General features: G+C 31.8%; 1 long non-coding RNA gene across 1 annotated transcript; it reads left to right on the forward strand.

Annotated features, from left to right (window-relative positions):
• The first annotated feature begins 621 nt into the window (after window positions 1–621).
• LOC126892417 (uncharacterized) lies at window positions 622–1,216 on the forward strand. Its single transcript, XR_007700817.1, has 2 exons — window positions 622–673; window positions 890–1,216. It is a non-coding gene; the product is annotated as an uncharacterized LOC126892417 (long non-coding RNA).
• Window positions 1,217–7,572: the final 6,356 nt, after the last annotated feature.

Consider the following 7,572-nt stretch of genomic DNA (forward strand, 5'->3'; position numbering starts at 1 on the left):
AAGATGGTTAAATTCATTCATACATTTGTAAAACAACGATCTCATTGTGCTATGTTTATTAGTTTTTTGGACGTCAAAATATTCGATATTTCTTGTGGTATATGAATGAACTTGACCCCTCAATGTAACATATTCATTAAAATATGCAGGCAACATTCCTTTTTTTAATTTAAAAATGAAAACCATAGTAAGGTAGTAAAGTCTTTGTTGAACTGAAAACCAACCTAAAGTAGAGTACATCATCTCAATTGGTGTGTAGCGATTGCATCGAAGAATTGTTCTCATACCTCTGTTATACAAAATTTGCAATGATTGAATTGATCCTTTTTATCACCTAAATATAAAACACTTGAACAGTAGTCAAAATGGGGCTGAATTATACTTCTAGATACAGTAATCCTTGAAAATAATGATAGATCTTTGCTAATTATATTAAAGAAAAATAATTTTTTAGATATTTTCTTGCAAATATATTGAAAATGAGGTTTCAGAGAGAGTGTGTTATCCAGTATAAATCCAAGATATTTAATTTCATTGACCCATTCGATGCATTCATTATTAACTTTTAGTTTCAAATTTTCCATACTTATATTATTTAATTTATATCGACTAGAGACTATCGTTGACTTAAAGGGTCGTTTAAACACAGCGACAAATCAAACAACTTATCAAGGTCAATCGAGTTGTTGCAATTTATCACTGTGTGTAAACGGTGCATCGCACAACTTATCAAAGTTGGAGTTGGGTTGAAGGTGGTATCGCATTGAATCGCAGCGTCTAAACAGCGTTTCAACTTGTCATCACAACTAGTTGCTGTGACTTATCGTTGTGTTTAAACGACGCTTAAAGGGTCGTTTAAACACAGCGATAAATCAAACAACTTATCAAGGTCAATCGAGTTGTTGCAACTTATCATTGTGTGTAAACGGTGCATCGCACAACTTATCAAAGTTGGAGTTGGGTTGAAGGTGGTATCGCATTGAATCGCAGCGTCTAAACAGCGTTTCAACTTGTCATCACAACTAGTTGCTGTGACTTATCGTTGTGTTTAAACGACGCTTAAGGATCGTTTAAACACAGCGATAAATCAAACAACTTATCAAGGTCAATCGAGTTGTTGCAACTTATCATTGTGTGTAAACGGTGCATCGCACGACTTATCAAAGTTGGAGTTGGGTTGAGGTTGGTATCGGATTGCATCAACTTATCACAAGGATCGAGTTGTTTTAATTTATCGTCGTGTCTAAACGGTACAGCGATTTATCATTGGACTTGGGTTGCATCAATTTAGGAAAATCTTACAGAATTAGAATTTATTTACATATCCAATTAAATAATGTACAGGGTGATTGATTAGTGGGGTAAAGCTACGTAGATCCGTTATAGTAATAAATAGCAATAAAAGTTAATAACAAAAATTGTAGCCAACTTTGAGATTCACATTTATAAAATTAATTAGAATGTTACATAGGGTGTTCGATAACATAGTGGCAGACCAAACTTAATTTTTTTTTATTGGAACAACCTGTATTTTATTTTATATTCACAATCTTCTTAACTTCGCCATTACAAATGTATAAAGGATTGTTATGTTATACAGGGTATTTTACAAAGTTATAACCAATTTTATATGAAAATTGTAACAAGTTAACTCATTGTATAAATAAAAATAAGCACAAAAGCAATGGATTATTGATGCCATTTTTTTATTTATTATCAAAATTTTCATAAATTATTATTCTTCTTCTTTTTGTATAGACATGGCTGTCTGTTTTTTCAATGTGCCTCTAGTAAGTTGTCGTTCCATCGTTTTAGTGGTCTTACCACTGATCGTCTGCCTATTGGGAAACCGTCTCTCGCTGTCCTGACTACTCTGTTGTCATTCGGCTTATGTGGTCATTCCATTCTATTGTTCTGTTTCTTACCCTGTCTTCTGTCGTATATCTGCACTTTTAGCTCTGTCCCATAGAGTCTCACCATCGATTTTTCGAAGGGTTTTCATCTCCGCTGTTTCGAGCAATCCTTTTGTCCTCTCTGTGTCGGGTCGTGTTTCTGCCGCGTATGTCATTATTGTTCTGATGACTGTTTTGTAAATTCTGCCTTTCATATCTTTTCCAATATTTTTATTTCTCCATATTGTGTCATCCAGGCAACCTGAATTCAGGTAAATCTTTCATTATGCGTTTAAATTTCTCAAAAATACTATTAGTTTTCTCAGGATTCCATAGTTCTATATTCTACAGTGTGGCAAAACCAAATGGAATAGATTCATTATTTCGTAAACCGACGACTAAAAAATCCGGAAACAGGTCGATTTTTATATTTAAATTATGATTTTTTGGCATTTACATACTAGTGACGTTATCCATCTCGAAGCTAAAATAAAAAATATACATGCGGACCAATGTAAAAAAGGTCATTTCATTGTTGTCTTCTTACCGGCGTGAGAAATACAAAATAAGATTTACTATTTTATTTGGACATAAGCCACAATTCGAGTTTGAAATCAAGTTTACTTGACGTTTCAACTTTCACTTCGGAAATCGTTATCAATATAAAAAAAACATTCATAAATTAAAAATTTAACTTTGTTTCTGGTGAAGCAACGAAGTTGGAACAAGCAGAATATTATAATTGTCACCGGAAAGCGAAAAAGGTAACGCACAACTTGAAAGAACTTATATATTTCTAACTTCGTTTCTGGTGAAGCAACGCAGTTGGAACAAGCAGATATATTATAATTGTGTCACCGGAAAGCGAATATGGTAACGCACAACTTGGAAGAACCTATAGTTTTCTAACTTCGTTTCTGGTGAAGCAACGCAGTTGGAACAAGCAGATAATATTATAACTGTGTCAGCGGAAAGCGAAAAAGGTAGTCCCTGAAAACTATAGGTTCTTCCAAGTTGTGAGTTACCTTTTTCGCTTACCGGTGACACAATTATAATATATCTGCTTGTTCCAACCCTGTTGCTTCACCAGAAGCGAAGTTAGAAAACTATAGGGTCTTCCAAGTTGTGAGTTACCTTTTCACTTTCCGGTGACACAATTATAATATATCTGGTTGTTCCAACCCTGTTGCTTCACCAGAAGCGAAGTTAGAAAACTATAGATTCTTCCAAGTTGTGCGTTACCTTTTTCGCTTTCTGGTGACACAACTATAATACATCTGCTTGTTCCAACTCCATTGCTTCACCAGAAGCGAAGTTAGAAAACTATAGGCTCTTCCAAGTTGTGAGTTACCTTTTTCACTTCCCGGTGACACAATTATAATATATCTGGTTGTTCCAACCCTGTTGCTTCACCAGAAGCAAAGTTAGAAAACTATAGGTTCTTCCAAGTTGTGCGTTACCTTTTTCGCTTTCTGGTGACACAATTATAATACATCTGCTTGTTCCAACTCCATTGCTTCACCAGAAACTAAGTTAGAAAACTATAGATTCATCCAAGTTGTGCGTTAGGTTTTTTGCTTCCCGGTGACACAATTATAATATATCTGCTTGTTCCCACTCCGTTTCTTCACCAGAAGCGAAGTTAGAAAACTATAGGCTCTTCCAAGTTGTGAGGTACCATTTTCGCTTTCCGGTGACACAATTATAATATATCTGTTTGTTCCAACTGCGTTGCTTCACCAGAAACGAAGCTAGAAATCTATAGGTTCTTTCAAGTTGTGCGTTACCTTTTTCGCTTTCCGGTGACAATTATAATATTATATCTGCTTTTTCCAACTGTGTTGCTTCACCAGAAACAAAGTTTAATTTTTAATTTATCAATGTTTTTTTTTGATATTTTCAACTCAGGCGCGCCAAAACCAACAAACCACTCGGAAACCCGTCCAAACACGTATTGCGAACCATCAAAGCTTTTGTTGAAAAACCGACAGAAGTTAGATTGTGGTGCGCCGTGTGCGTGCCGTTTGTGCGCCAATAACAACAATAACATCCAATATACAACACATACAGACTTATTAAAAATTATTTTTTATCCAGGTAAAATATATGTTTTCAGTAATTTTTTAAAATTTGAATTGTCACCGCATTCTTAACACCGGGGGGAAGATGGTTAAATTCATTCATACATTTGTAAAACAACGATCTCATTGTGCTATGTTTATTAGTTTTTTGGACGTCAAAATATTCGATATTTCTTGTGGTATATGAATGAACTTGACCCCTCAATGTAACATATTCATTAAAATATGCAGGCAACATTCCTTTTTTTAATTTAAAAATGAAAACCATAGTAAGGTAGTAAAGTCTTTGTTGAACTGAAAACCAACCTAAAGTAGAGTACATCATCTCAATTGGTGTGTAGCGATTGCATCGAAGAATTGTTCTCATACCTCTGTTATACAAAATTTGCAATGATTGAATTGATCCTTTTTATCACCTAAATATAAAACACTTGAACAGTAGTCAAAATGGGGCTGAATTATACTTCTAGATACAGTAATCCTTGAAAATAATGATAGATCTTTGCTAATTATATTAAAGAAAAATAATTTTTTAGATATTTTCTTGCAAATATATTGAAAATGAGGTTTCAGAGAGAGTGTGTTATCCAGTATAAATCCAAGATATTTAATTTCATTGACCCATTCGATGCATTCATTATTAACTTTTAGTTTCAAATTTTCCATACTTATATTATTTAATTTATATCGACTAGAGACTATCGTTGACTTAGTTTTACTCGCATTAAGTTTTAACTTGTTAGCATCCAAAAATATCTCAGTTCTTTTTAACAACCACTGCATTCTTCTAACAACCTCCACAAACAATATCACCACTGCATACAATTAATGTGTCATCTGCAAAAAGACTAATAAATTCCAGACCCTCAACATAATTTACATCATTGATGAAAATAATAAATAATAATGCTCCAAGTACACTGCCTTGTGGTTTGTGGTACACCAAAACAATTAGGTAGTTCTGTTGATTTACTTTGGCCTAACTGCACATAATGAGTTCTTTTTTGAGATATTCGTTAAACCATTTTATTTTGTTTAATTTTGTTTAAAACCATAGTACATCAATTTTTTAATTAACAAATCTATGTCTATAGTTTCAAAAGCTCTTCTAAAGTCTAAGAATACAGCTACTACATATTAATTGTTATCAATAATTAGTTTCCACTTTTTGATGTTAAGTTGTATTGCTGTTTCGTTTCGCATCAGTGACCCTTTCGAAACCCAGAAATTTTGATTGCCGAGAAAAAGATTATATTTATTAAAGTATTCAATTATTTGGTTGTAAACAGCTTTTTCAAGTACTTTCTCTATACAAGGCAGTGTATTGATTGGTCGATATGTAAATACTTCTGATTTAATTTGAGTTTTTGGGACAGGTGTAATGGAGCTAATTTTTAAGTTTTTAGGAAAGCTTCTACTCTTTAATGAAGAATTAACAAAATTAAGAACAGCATAGCCAGTTGTCTCAAAAGTTTTCTTTAAAAATTATGAATTGAGTACATTATCTAAATTTTTGCAGGTTTTTAAAGAAAAAATTATTTGTTTTAGTTCACATATTGTTAAGGGCTGAAATTCACTCATCTAGCATTTAAGTGCAGGTAAACTATTATCAGACCATTCATGAGAATTGGTAAAGCTAGATACTATCTCCTCAATACTCTTTGTAAAATAAGTATTAAACAAACATACAGCCTTCCCTTTCATTATTTGCATTCACTCTACTTTCATCCATTCCAAAGTTAATTTGTTTATAATTTATATATTGGTCTTTATTTTTTATTAATGTCTTTAAGCATTTCCACATTTCCTTTGAATCATTTCTATTGTTATCAACCATACTTTCATAATATTTAACTTTCTTTTGCTTTAGCAAATTTACAACTAAATTTCTCTTCATCTTATATTTGTTCCATAAATTTATACTATAACTACCATTACTATAATTTACATAATTTTTATATGCCCTATCACGCTCAAATGCCTTTGCCCTAACATCATTATCATACCAAGGAACATTTTCATTTTTACAGGTTATTTGTATTATAGGATACTTATTTTCTACCAGAGCTTTACATTTATCATATTCATATCATATTCACATTTATCATATAAATCATTATATATCACATTAATATCAATAGAGTCATAATTCCAATCACAGTTTGTCAATATTTAATTCATAAAATGCCTGATCACTTAAACACTTAGTTTATTTTTTTTTATTATTACTATTTACACTATCAATATTCTCTAGCCTAATACCTATAATTAACTGATCAGTGATCTTTGGTGTATAAAATACTTTATATTCTAACTTATTAGTGTTTGTAAGGACAATATCAGTAAGAGTACTCGAATTCTCACAAATTCTTGTACTTTCCTTGATCACCTGCTCGACCCCCAGTGATTGTATAAGAGTTATTAGTTTTTTACAGTAAAATTAATCGTTATTAAAATAATTTATGTTAAATTCTCCTACCAATATACATTTTTTTATTTATGGTCATATTTTCTTCAATAATATCCTCGAACTTACTTAAGAAAGCTGCTAAACTACCATTAGGTGACCTATATAGACAACCGATCGACAAACTTATGCTATTAATTTTCACATGTATAAAAGCACACCAACAATTACCATCTTCAGAATAAATACATCCATTTTCATAAATTGTATCATTTCTTATAAACATTATAACTCCTCCTGTATAGCGGTTAGGGGCATCACATCGAACACAGGAATAGCCAGGTACATTGATCTCATTATCATCCATATCAACAGTAGTTCTTGTTTCTGATAGAGCTAGGATATATGGTTGTTTACTAAGTATTTGAGCAGTTATTTCATCTTTGTGGGCAATCAAGCTTTGAGCATTGAGGTAGATAATATGACATTGATCTATTGTCTCCAGTTCCTCCCTCAATTCCTCATGAAAAAATTTCTACATACAGGTCTACGTATAGGACATCTAATGTACCTCGTTATAAGCGAAACCTCGTAATACCTGTGTTTGTTATAGAGAGAGTCTACTGTATATAATGTATGTATTTAATATTGTCAAAAAACGAAACAATATTTCATTATTAAGCTCAAGTCATTTTACCTGAAATGGACTTGTTGTTTTTGAAATGAATTATTCAAATTATATTAACTAAAAAAAGATATGAATACACTTTAACCCTAAACTTGGCACAACCAAGTGGGGTTACTAAAAATATTTTGCAATTTATTTGGTTTGTATGTCAGCTACAATGCTCGAAAATATGAATTAGGTAAAAAAATCAAAATTTAACTTTTATATTGACATGTATATCTGAGTACCTACCATCTGCTAGTTTATGGAACAAAAATGCCTATGTATTGATAGATACATTGCCAAATTTCGAAACGAAATAAAACACAGTACTGTACTTACAAATTTATTTCTTACTAAGATTTGAATACTTATTAGAAAATTGAAAACTCATGTCTCACCTGAGAAAAATCACACAAGAACTATCTAAAAAATTTAGACTGTCAACTTTCTAACAAAAAAGAATTTTGGAATTTGTTATGCCCGTTTATAAGGATGGATGGATTTATATTATATATATTAATT

The sequence above is a fragment of the Diabrotica virgifera genome, chromosome 9 (assembly GCF_917563875.1).
Source record: "Diabrotica virgifera virgifera chromosome 9, PGI_DIABVI_V3a".
Classification (NCBI taxonomy): Eukaryota; Metazoa; Arthropoda; class Insecta; order Coleoptera; family Chrysomelidae; genus Diabrotica; species Diabrotica virgifera.